This window comes from Numida meleagris, chromosome 8 (assembly GCF_002078875.1).
Source record: "Numida meleagris isolate 19003 breed g44 Domestic line chromosome 8, NumMel1.0, whole genome shotgun sequence".
Lineage (NCBI taxonomy): Eukaryota > Metazoa > Chordata > Aves > Galliformes > Numididae > Numida > Numida meleagris.
In genome coordinates this window covers 4,007,037-4,018,890 of record NC_034416.1, presented here as the reverse complement: position 1 = coordinate 4,018,890, position 11,854 = coordinate 4,007,037, and the positions used below count along the sequence as shown (strand labels likewise).

At 46.9% G+C, this 11,854-nt stretch overlaps 1 long non-coding RNA gene across 1 annotated transcript in view; it reads left to right on the top strand.

The window, feature by feature from the left end:
- The window catches only part of LOC110403297, a 3,215-nt gene continuing 2,559 nt past the window's right edge, over positions 11,199 to 11,854 (top strand). The window contains exon 1 of the long non-coding RNA XR_002441607.1: positions 11,199 to 11,395. This is a non-coding gene — a long non-coding RNA (uncharacterized LOC110403297). The remainder of the gene's footprint in view (positions 11,396 to 11,854) is intronic.

The following is an 11,854-nucleotide window of genomic DNA, read 5'->3' as shown; positions in this document are numbered from 1 at the left end:
ATATTTCAGCATCCCAATGGCTGAGAGAAAGACAGGTTTCACTTAGTGCTGGTAAATTAGAAACAGCTTCAATTTCCAGCGTAACGAGAAATCAGAACAATAAGAACCAAGACATCTTTTGGGCATGGGATGCTTCACGGTTACTCCTTGTGTTCCCAGGTGCCCTCCTGTTGGTCTTGGGAACATCAGCATTACACCTTGAGAATATGGGACTGAGTATGGGAACACAGGGCGGCATGAGATGTCTTCAAAAGTACTCTGCCTAATTTTCCAGGGCAGGTTTAAGGGCTGTGGTAAGCATCCCCATACAAAACCCCACTGGTTTACAAGCAGCAGTATTTCTGCTGGGAAATGCATCCAGTTCTCATCTTTCATAAGCAGAATGTCTTTATTCTGACGCACACACACATCACACATGCCTCTGCCACGTGGGAATCTGGCTAAAAACAGAGAATAAGAGCTTTGGGCAGTCTGCTGCCGAGTGCCACAAAACGTTTCTGAATCAGTCAGTCTCAAGCTGTGCACAATCTTTTTTTTTTTTTTTTTTTTTTTTTAATGGGAAACTACACGGAAATCCAACATTTACTCAGAGATAACACACTTCTAATATAACATTTCACTTTGGGAAATACCTCATTTTCTATCTTTAAATGATGCGATAAACCTTACTCCAAAAGCACAGAGGTCTCTGGTGCTGCGCCACAGGCTTCAGTGCTCAGCAGCAATAAATGATGCAGGTGTCTCAGCCATCCCTGCGTGACTCTCCTCCCCCCCAGTACACCTAAAGGTGCAGGTAGGAAACCATTGGACACTGGGCTGTCTTCTTGATGAGAGGGAATAGCCTCACCTTGTGCCAGGGGAGGTTCAGGTTGGATATTAGGAAAAACTTCTTCTCTAAAAGTGGTGCTGCACTGGGACAGGCTGCACAGGGAGCGGTCACCATCCCTGGGGGTGTTCCAGAACCGTGGGGACGTGGCACTGAGGGACGTGGTGATGGGCACGGTGGGGTGGAATGGGGTTGGACTTAGGGATCTTAGTGGTCTTCTCCACCCTTAATGACTCTATGATTCTCCTAAGTGTTATCTTGTACAGGAGATATATATACAAACTGAGCAATGATGGAATCATGCTGCAGGAATATTAAAGCCTAAAGTATTAAACACAACAATATTTAGCATAATAATTTTATTTTAATAAAATAAGACTCAAATATAACAAATGTGAATGTTTGTTTCTTGAAAAATTCCAAAGTTGGGCTTGTAAGAATTCGAACAGAAATTCAGTTTTCATCAGCGTTTTTCAGAGTCCTTTAAAACCTGGATTTAACTTGAAGAAAAGAAGATTTGTTGATTTTTCTCAACAAAATTACAAACACATAATAAAACCCTTTTTAAAAGACACTGGAAAATTAATTTTAAAAATGAAATTATAACTGGATATTAAAGTAATTTTTTTTGGGTTTTTTTTTGTTGTTTTGTTTTGTTTTTGTTTTTTGCTGCTGTTGTTTGGTGATCCTTAATTGTTTTGGTGCTAAGAGATGTTCCAGGATTAATTCTCTGCTTTTATGAGCAGATATTTGTTGATGTCTGGATGTTTTAACAATGTGTTTAACAATATCTTCTCCCCCAAACTTTAACCTCCGCTGTATTTTAACAAAGCACACAACCTGAGCTCTGCTGCACAAAATACCCTCTGTGCCTTAACCAACTTTAGGGTCCTTTCACCGCTTTTTATACAGAATTTTAGGCTGGGAGGAACAAAAGGATGCACTTTTCACGACCCTGGAACCCTGTGACCACTGGGAAATCAAAAGGGTGGTGACACGGAGGAAAACCATTGTCCACAAAAATAAGCTCTTCAAGGGGCACCAGGAATGCACAATAAAATCCCAGTTTCCTTTGTGTGGCTGTTTATGCCGATGTCTTGCATCATCCAAAGGCTCAATACAAGATCCAAACTGAAAAGGAATCTTTTGGTTTCTAAGAAAATTCCATATTCTCCATAAAGAAATGATGTGAAATAGAATCTTTTAAGGATTCATCATCTCCTCACAAATTAAGTAACTCCGGGGTAAAGAAAATCCTTTCTCCTGCTCTGTGGGAATCAGAGAGGGAGATTTAAACAGTGATTCTGGCAAATGGGAGCAGATGGGAAAAGAGCTCTGATTTGTCAGAGCTGGAGGATTTAGTGAATTTGTTGCCTCTGAACTCTGTTGTTGCTAGAAAGTAGCAGCCTGCAAGGGCTTAATTAGAGAATCAGCTCTGCTCTGACCTGAAAATGTTTCAGGCAAAAAGAAAAAAAGGAAAAAAGAAAAAGGAAAGGAGAAAGAGAAGAAATGAGAGAGAGAGAAAAGGAAAAAGAAAGAAGAAAAAAGAAAAAGAAAAGGAAAAACAAAAAGAGAATAAAAAGGAAAATAAGAATAAAAATAAAAAGAAGATAAAAATAGAAATAGAAATAAAAATAAAAATAAAAATAAAAATAAAAATAAAAATAAGATAAAAATAAAAATAAAAATAAAATAAAAATAAAAATAAAAATAAAAAGAAGGAAAATAAAAGTAAAAAGAGAAAATAAAAATTAAAAAAAAAGAAAGAAAGAAAAGGAAAGGAAAAAGGAAAAGAAAAGGAAAAAGAAAAAGAAGAAGAAATGGAAAAAGAGAAAAGGAAAAAGAAAAAGAAAATAAAAAGAGAAAGAGAAAGAGAAAGAGAAAGAGAAAGAGAAAGAGAAAGAGAAAGAGAAAGAGAAAGAGAAAGAGAAAGAGAAAGAGAAAGGGAAAAAGAAAGGGAAAAAGAAAAAAGAAGAAAAGGAAGAAAAAGAAGAAAAAAAAGAAAAAAGAAGAAAATGAAATGGAAAAAGAAAAAGGAAAAAAAAAACAAAAAGAAAAAAGAAAAACTGACCAAAGAAACAAAAAAGAGAACTGATCTTCAATTCTTAATGAAGCAAAGATGTGGCTGAAGTAAGCAGCTCTTCTTCCAATGAGGACTGCAAAATGTGGGAAAGTAGCAAAATAAAAAATATATAAAAATTAAATGTGAAAAATGACAGTGATCCCCACGTGAGGGTCTCTGAATCTATTATGTCACATACTGTAATACAAAATAAAATGAAAAAAATTCTTGCTGTTGAGGTTTTTTTTCCAAGACTTTTTCTGATTTCACTTGAAATTAGTGGAGAGAAAAAGCAGCACTGACCTCACACAGCCCCGTGGCGGAGCCGTGCCTGGGAACCGATGCAAAACGCGGACGTGAATTTTTCTTCCAATCACGTCTGCTCCTAGAAACGTGCGCAGGGAAAACACGCGGTTCCGTGGTGCCACCCCGAGCCCACGGCCGCCTCCGGAGCCCTGAGGCACATGAGCACAGAAAATCCCACTGCAGGAGCCACGTTTCAGCTCTACGTGGGAACACGTGGCAAATTAAACCCATATACGCATCCTGGGTGCACTCCTGTGCTTCGCCTTTAAACTTTTGTCTTCCCAATTTGTGAGTTTTGATGTCCGAAATCTGCCAGTGCGGTTTGTGGCAGGAAGATACACCAGGAAGCCCCGAGGAGAGATCTTTTTGCTGCTTTTTTTATACAAAATTCTGGATCTATTCTAACAAAAGGATGCACTTTGCACGACCTTGAGAGCCTGTGACCATTGGGAAATCAAAAGGGTACTGACACTGAGGAAAAGCATTGTCCGGAAAAATAAGCCTCTCCAAGGGGCACCGGGAATCCACAATAAAATCCCTGTTTCCAAGAAAATTCGGGCATTTCCATCAAAAAAGAAGGGTTGGATAAATAGAATGTCCTCATAAGCCATGGGTCCTTCATAATACGAAACGTCGGAGTCTGCGGAAAACAAAGCCCCGAGGAAAGCAGCCGTGTCCCCATGTCCCACCTCACACCATGGGGACCCGGGTCATGCACCTCTGCCATAGCGCAGGGCACCCCAAGGCACTGCATCCTATCTCGGTCACTTCTCTGGTTTTTTCCCTTTTTTTTTTTTTTTCAATTAATGCACCGTGAGGCTGTACAAAATCAGGCGTCAATGCGTTTTGCTAGATTTCATGCCAAACCTTAGTTCTCCTGTTGGTTTTTTGTCTTGAAACCTCTTCTGTATGATCCGATGGTTCTATGGGGGAAAAACGTTTGTGACAGCTTCCGATGGCAGACTCAGTATTTGGTGACCATCCGTCGTGGCTGTGATGATGAAGTGGGTGTGGGAATGGGTTCAGATCGAGCCATAGAGCAGCAGCACCCTCACTTTCCCCAGCTCGGTCCTGCAGGAGGCAGAAGCCAACAAATCTCCCTCTATTTTTCATGGCACGAAGGCATTTTTGTTCCCGAATGCCGCGTTTTGTGGGAGTTAATTGAACAGGGATGGTTGTACCTATTGAGATCTTTGGTTGATTTATAATTCTAAAGGCTCATCCTGCAAAGATGGGTGTGTGCTCATAAGGTGACCCACATAACCAAAGCCACCTGCGTGCACCAGGTGCTTGTGCAACATGTCCACACTTCCCATGAAAAGCTAAGGAAAATAAAGCATAATTTCTCTGTCTTTGTTAGCTGAAGGGCGCACGTAAGAGCAGTACCTGCAAAATAGATCACTTCTTTATTAACCCAATTTAGTGTAAATTCTCAGCCTCTGGAAATTCCTACCCATTGGCTGTAATTTTATCATGTCTCCTTGCAAACATCCGTAGGGAATGTGCTGAAAGGGACGATGCCAAGCGTCTGTTTCCAGGGCTGAACCACCAGAACTTGAATGTTTTCACTTATTCCCGCAAAGCCGACAACTCCGAAATGTAAACTGCAAATTTGCCTCAACCAGTTGCACATGGCTCGTGCTTAACCAGAAAGCAATTGGATGCGATTAGATGCGCAGCAAACTCTTCTTAACCATTAACAAAGGGTGGTGTCCTGAGAGGTGTAATTAATATGAAAAGCTGCCCTCTATCCGCATCAATTCCATGGGCTCGGTGCTATTTGTGTCAACGAAATCACACCGCAGAATCACTGCTTTCAAAAGAAATAGTTTCGTTTACACAGCGGGAGGAAAAGCTCGTGCAAACGTGGGAAGGGGGCTGACTTCCCGCGGCTGATGCCCAGTAAAAGGGCTGGGTTTGGCAAGCAGGAATTGGGGTGGTGGGAGGGCAGAGGAGCAGCGCAGTGCACAGAGGCAGTGTCTGTGCTGCACGTGCAGTGCTGCAGCGATCTCTGTGTGCTGAGTGCCGCATCGCGGTCCGGCCGTGCGCTGCTGAGACGCTGCAAACTCATCGCCCGTACTCGCGTCGTGCGGTGCCCGCGCTCTGGCTGGGGACGCGTGGCAGCCCCTGGCTTCAGCCCGACGTCTTCACCCTCTCCCCCTGCTATTTAATGTCACGCAGGGTTAGGGGATACTTTCCTTTTCGTTTCCAGCGATGTATTTCGGCTGTTTGCAGCTTGGGGGCAGAGCTATGCCGGCTGCTGGGGGGGAACGCTGCTGCTGGAGCTCCTCGCAGGGGGATCCCAGCTCCCTCCTCACCCACACTCTGTCACTGCATTCTCATAAAGAGAAGAGCTTCCCTCCTAGAATGGCTTGTTTATTTTTCTGTTTTTCCCCAAAGTGACCATCTCAGATTTTCCTGATGCAAACTCCACTCTCAGACTCATTGCCAGAATCATCTGGACTCCAATCTCAGACTCATTTTCAGAATCTGCGCGCTCCGTTCCTCCAGGAAAGCCCCTTGTCCTGCCATGCTCAGCCTGACCGTGCTCTTCCTTGTGCTCGGGCTCCTTCCCCCCACTCCATGCTCTCTGCCCAGCCCGACTGGCAGGAGTCAGAATGCGATGGCCACAGACACTGCTTTCTGTTGCAGACATCTGCTGTTGTGCTCCTCAAGTCCTGCCGATGGCCTCACCTGTGCCACTCTCTGTACCTCTGCCCCTTTGTAGCAGCCGTCCGCCAGAAGCTGCTGCTAGAACCACAGCAGTGTGCCCAGCCCAGGGAAGGGGAACGGGCTGCTCTTACCAGAGAGTGGGCTTTTGGGTAGAGAGCGATGCTGGGACCATGTGGCGTAGCAGGAACAGAAGGACAACTCGTGGTCCTTACAACTCACATTGGGGTAGCAGAGAAAAAGGTAGCCGATACTGTAGCACATCCTACAGTAACAGAGTAACGGCTCAAAAAAGAATTAATTTTAAGTGTAACCTGCAGTGAAACAGTAATTTATTGACTCATTTCTAAAGTGTCAGGGGGTGCAAAGGAAGTGTATTTTGGAAATCCACGTCTCATCTAGAAATGACTTGAAGTTTATGCACTGTGCAGACGTTTAAACAAGCGCCATTCTGCTCCACTGACCCGAGGGAGGAGGCGAGCGCGTGCACCAAGTTCTGTGCTGGGGCTGAAGGCTGCAACACACACACTGGGCTGAGCCACACCTGGAAGGCACCCGCGCGTGGATCAGGCGTCTGCCAGATCGCAGCCACAGCGCAGCCCTTGTAACTCGTTTTGGTGGAGAGCTCTCATGGATTGCAAATTTATGGAGCCTTCAGAAGCTTTGCACACAGCGGTGAGGGCCTGGGCACGTGCTGAGGAACGGGGCTCATCGTGGGGAATGCTTTCCAGCTCTAATGCCACTGTCGGTTCTTGACATTGACATGAAATCTCACAACGCGTTCTGATTGCCAGCTGCGGGGGAACAACGCCTCTGAGGCAACTCCCAGGAGGAGAAGTTGTGCACTGTTACAAAATAGAGAACTGTGCTTTGTGATGAATATTTGGGGATATATGCGTGACATAAAATGATGTTGTGGGTCCCCATAATCAAATTATCGGTAATATTCTGCAAAATGGGGAACCTGTCTGGGAGGAATATGCCCATTTGGAGTGGAAGGAGAGCAGCTGTAACACAGCAAACACCATCTGATGAGAAAAGCCAGTCTCAAACCAGAATGTTCAATAAAAGAGTTCGGGAATGGATAACCCACCACCTTACCAACACGGCAGCAGGATGCACAGTGTGCCTGAAGATGTATGCATCCAACAGGACTAAGTCTATCTAGTAAGAACCTGAAGGAGAAAACACGTTGCCACATTGGCTACGTGTTGAAAACTCCATCTCGAAACAATGGATTTTGACATGAAAAAAAATTCAAAAGCTATTACTGAGATAGTTAATATGGGAAGCATTTTCAGCACAGCATTTCTGTATTGCGTGGGGCCCTATCCTGTGGGCACAACACGGGTCATTTACTCATGCACGTGGCTGCACTGTCAGTTAGATGACTTATATCCAGATGTCAGGGCCAGTTAGAGCACTCATCTCCAGATAATAGGACTTTACCCACCTGGAAGGAATGCACAGAGAACTCAGTGCTGTGAAAGGGTGAGTTTCTTGAACTTTTTAAATTCCCCGATGTCAGTGAAAGTGGAAGAAAGTCACAGAATCGAAACCTATAGCAATCACATGGAATCGCTGCACAGAAGGTGAATTTCAGCCTGCTGAAAGCTGAATGCAGAATCCAGCACTTTTACGTATCCACTGAACTACAAAAGTAAATAGGAGACAGAGCGTTTGCTCTTTAACTTTGCATTTTGTTTTAATAAACGTGTCTATAATAAATTGTCAAAGAGCTCTTTAACTGACTCAGCATGCGGCGATCCCTTACAGCACATCAGATACACAGCCAACGTTCCATGATTCATTACAGCAATCAATCCTGCAAAAGGAAAATAAAATAGACACAAACTCCATGCCACTGCGGTTTGCTTCTAAACACAAATAATTTCTCATTTTAGGTGTAGATTGCTCTCATTTAGGAGAGGATTTTGTGATTTCGTAAGTGTATCTCACACATGAAAAATGCAGAGAAATGAAGTTTATCCATCTCTTATTTTTCTATACTAAAGTTGCTCAAATGAAGCAAAAAAAAAAAAAATGGAAACTTAGAGGTGGATGTCAGTTTCAGATCTGTGTTAGTAAGAAAATGACAGAAGGGTGAAATCCTTTGTAAAAAAACGCTCTCCACTTTTGTTCTTGGTTTGTTCTCAGTTGCTTTTTAACAGAGAAGTGCAAATGCAGAGGAATGATTCAGAAAACAAAATCGAGTTAGATTTTTCAGTGACACTGAGGAAAAGAACGGCGTCATTATCTGAAAGTATTTCTATTTATTCTGTCCTCGCGAGAGGAAAATAATTTCTGTTCTACGTATTTTTCAGCAGAATGTGGTAAAACAGAGACAAGGCAGCAGTGCAGGGCATGTGGCCGCCAGGTACATGGGCACCCCAAGGTGGGCAGAGGGCGAAACGAAGCCCAGTCCCTGAGGAAGCCCAGTCCTGCAGAAATGTACCACAGCTGGGGGGGGGAACTGCAGAGAAAGTTCTGCTCCAGGTGGGACCGGGAGAGTGACTCTGTGCTGAGTGATTAAAGCGCTTTTCTTGGATGTACCCCTCTGCATCTTTGGTTTCTCTTTGAGATGACCCTGAGATGCGCAACGTTCTCTTTTGGAAAGTTAAAACATTACACACCCGAAGCAGAATCCAGATGTGGCTGCAACACCATTTTGGGTACTGACTTCTTTCTGTCACTTTGCAACTCCAGCAGAATACCTTCTTAAGGCTTTCAGATATCCAGAGTTTTCAGAAATCAGCCAGTTGTTATTAATCTGTCAGAAATCTCCCCATCCATCCCTACCCATCTTTCAGCAGTTAGTTAGGAGAACTGATTTTCTGTTTCCCTCTGGCTTGCTTCTGGTTGTCATTTCTTCCCCTTGCTGCCTCCAGAGAGCTCTGTGCAACTCACCGAGCTTTTCTTTGCATGAAGAAGGTCGGAAAATAGTTCTGACTCTTGAAGGAAGCAGAAGTGCAGGAGACAGCGCAAGGCGATCCCCGGCCATGGCTGCTGGGGGCTGAATGAATCAGTAACCAAATGAGATGCATCAGGTTTATCTGCAGCACCAAGAAGTGCAGCGAAGGAAGCAGAAATATCTTCTCAGCGTGTATGCATGCACATGATTCAATTATAGAAAAAGAATCCAAATTTCTGCATGTCTGGAGAAGAAAAAAAAGTGAGCTGTGTCATCTCACAATACATTTGGAGGGCGTTAGGAAAATCTTCTCTCCGCTCCTATATGGGAAATGCACCTCAGTGAGTCCTAACCTGGAACAAACCTCACCCCAGCAAGCAGGGTGCTTTACAAGCACCACCCTATGAGCTATAAATCATGTGCATTTGAAAAGACCATCAGCAAAGTGCCACACTTTCTGCTCAGCTCACATGGCAGACGGATGCCGTAGCTAGACAAAGCCCTTTAAAATACTAAGAAATGTTCCAGCACTTTTTTCTTTTGACTATTATTTTTTTTTTTTAAAGCAACAGCTGGATGTGCAGACCCCAAGACACACAAATACAAGCCAAAGGTCAGCAGGAGGATGTAAAAATACCATTTAATCTTATCTGCGTAACACTTCATGTAGACTTATTTCACCATCTTCAGTCTCCATTTGTTGAAAGACTGATTTATTTCTCCACCGGCAGAAAAGAGATGCTCCATTTGCACCACGTGTTGAGCTAAAGCCGCTACACTTGCACATAATTCTTTACACAACATTTGAATAATGGTAACTATGCGCATTAAATAATGGAAATTATCAAAGCGAATGGTTCCTTCCTGTTGTAAGGAAGTTATCTGGTGCTATGACATGCTTAGCGCTTCTTTCTACAAGTTCTGTTTTACAGTTAGACATGCAACATCCTTTCTCGGGGAGTGCTGTCCATGCCATTGTGCACACACGAGTTTCTGGGACATTTTAATTTTCATGACCGTGTTAAAGCACTGCTCTATTTCCGCAGGGGCATCAATAACACATTCACACACCCCATACTAAATTACCAACGCCGATGTTGAGCGCTTTGCTCTGTTTCACCACTCTCAGCTCAGGGCTTCAGAAAAGTACTTTGGTAAAGAGGAGAAAATCTGAATTTGGAATTCACTGTTACACCGCACATCCCCGCAGCTCCAAACCAGGAGTCGGGCAGATTGACATCGGAGATACCACGGCACAAAAGTTTGCAAAGAGCGATGAAAGCGTTTCCACTGCTTCTGGAAGAAATAATGATGGGATCTCAGAACCCTCCTGCCTGCCGGGAGCCCTCCCATCTCGCCGAGGAGCACTTTGACATGGTCGCTTTGTTTTAGGCCTCACGCACACGCGCATGGGGAGAGGCCGGGCGGCACAGCAAAACTCTCCCCAAAAACATGGAAGAACTTGGCTGAGGAATGTAAAAAAAAAAAGGAAAAAAAAAGAAATTAAGCAGTAGTAAATACCGGCGGGACAAAAGCCCCTTTCTCATGGCGTACCGAACGCGGTACTGATAGATGACTCCCGGTTTCCATGGGGACCTTTTTGTTCCAACTTCAGATCCCAGCGCGCAAGGCGACGCCGGGATCCTCCGCATTGCTGCACCGAACCCAAGGGCCGGGGGGAAGCGGGGCGAAACCCTTCACTATCGATCGAGCCACGCTCCTATTTCCTAAAAGGCGGCTACCCCTAATCCTTGAGGCACGGCAGGGCACAATTAGCACATTTTTAGCATTCCTGCGAAGGCCGCCCGCCAAGGCACACCGACCCCTCACCCCGGGGAGCGGGCTCCTCTCAGGGCCGGGGTCCTGGGCCACAAAGCTCGGCGCGGGGCTGGCCCCAAGCCCACGCAGGCCCCTAGCTGCATGCAGGCCCCTAACCCCACGCAGACCCCCAACCCCACGCTGCCCCCCAGCCCCGTGCAGGTGCCCAGCTCCGCGCAAGCCTTCGTGGTGGGCCGTGGGGCAGGCGGGCAGCCAGGCCGCGGTGCCAGCGTGGGTCGGGCCGCACGTAGGCCAAGCTAGGCCGGGGCCTCTTCCTCGTGGGGTTTTTCACCCCCAGAACGGCCGCGGGCTGCCCGGCGGAGCCGCGCTCTCGGTTGGCAGCGCCTGAGCCGCGCGTGGACGCGAGGAAGGGGCGCAGCGTGGGGCTGGGGGCTCGTGCTTGGACCGTGAGACGGGAGAGACCCCACGTGCGTGGGGGCCCCGGGCGGGCGGCCCCACAGCGCGGAGCCACGCGTGGATCCCAAGGCCGCGGGCTCGGCTCAGCCCGGCCGGGGAACGCAGCCCCGCGTGGGGCCGGGCCGCCCGCGCCCCGCAGCCCGCCCGGCTCGGCCCGCACCGGGAGGAAGAAGAGGCCGGGCCGGGGAGCGGCGGCCGCAGCTGCAGGACACAATTAATTATGCTAATGGCGCGGGGAGCGGATGTACTTTTTTCCCCCTTTATTCCTCTCCCTTTTTTTGGCTGGTCGGTGCGGAGGGAGCCGCCCTGGGCTGGGATCACATGATATTGTCTTCGCGCCACTTTCGTAAAACCCTTTTTATTCCAGGGCTCCGCTCGCTCCGAGGTACCGTGTTTATCTTTCCATTCTCTCCCCTTTCCGCTCCTTTTTCCTCTCCCTCCCCAAACCCCACCGCGAGTCCGGCGGTGCCCCTCGCGTCCCCGCGCGCTGCTTTTTATCGTTTTCTTTTTTTTTTTTTTGTTCTTTTTTTTTTCCGCTTTTTTTTTTCTTTTTTTTTTGCCTTTCTCTTTCCCCCCTGCGTGCCGGGGCTGCACCGCGATTGCTGCGCTCGGGCCGGGGGTGCTGCGCGGGGGCCCCGCAGCGCTGGGCACAGCGCGGAACCGGGCGCTGGGGCGGTGTGGGGGGCGAGGGGTGCACCCCCCCCACCACCACCTGTAGGAGTGCGCGGGACTCGGGCGCCCGCGTGGGCCCACAGCTCCGCGGGGCCGCTCGGTACCGCTCAGTGCCCCCCCCCCATCCGCTTGCCTAGCTCCGCGGCGCCAACAATGGATGGGGCCGGGGGGG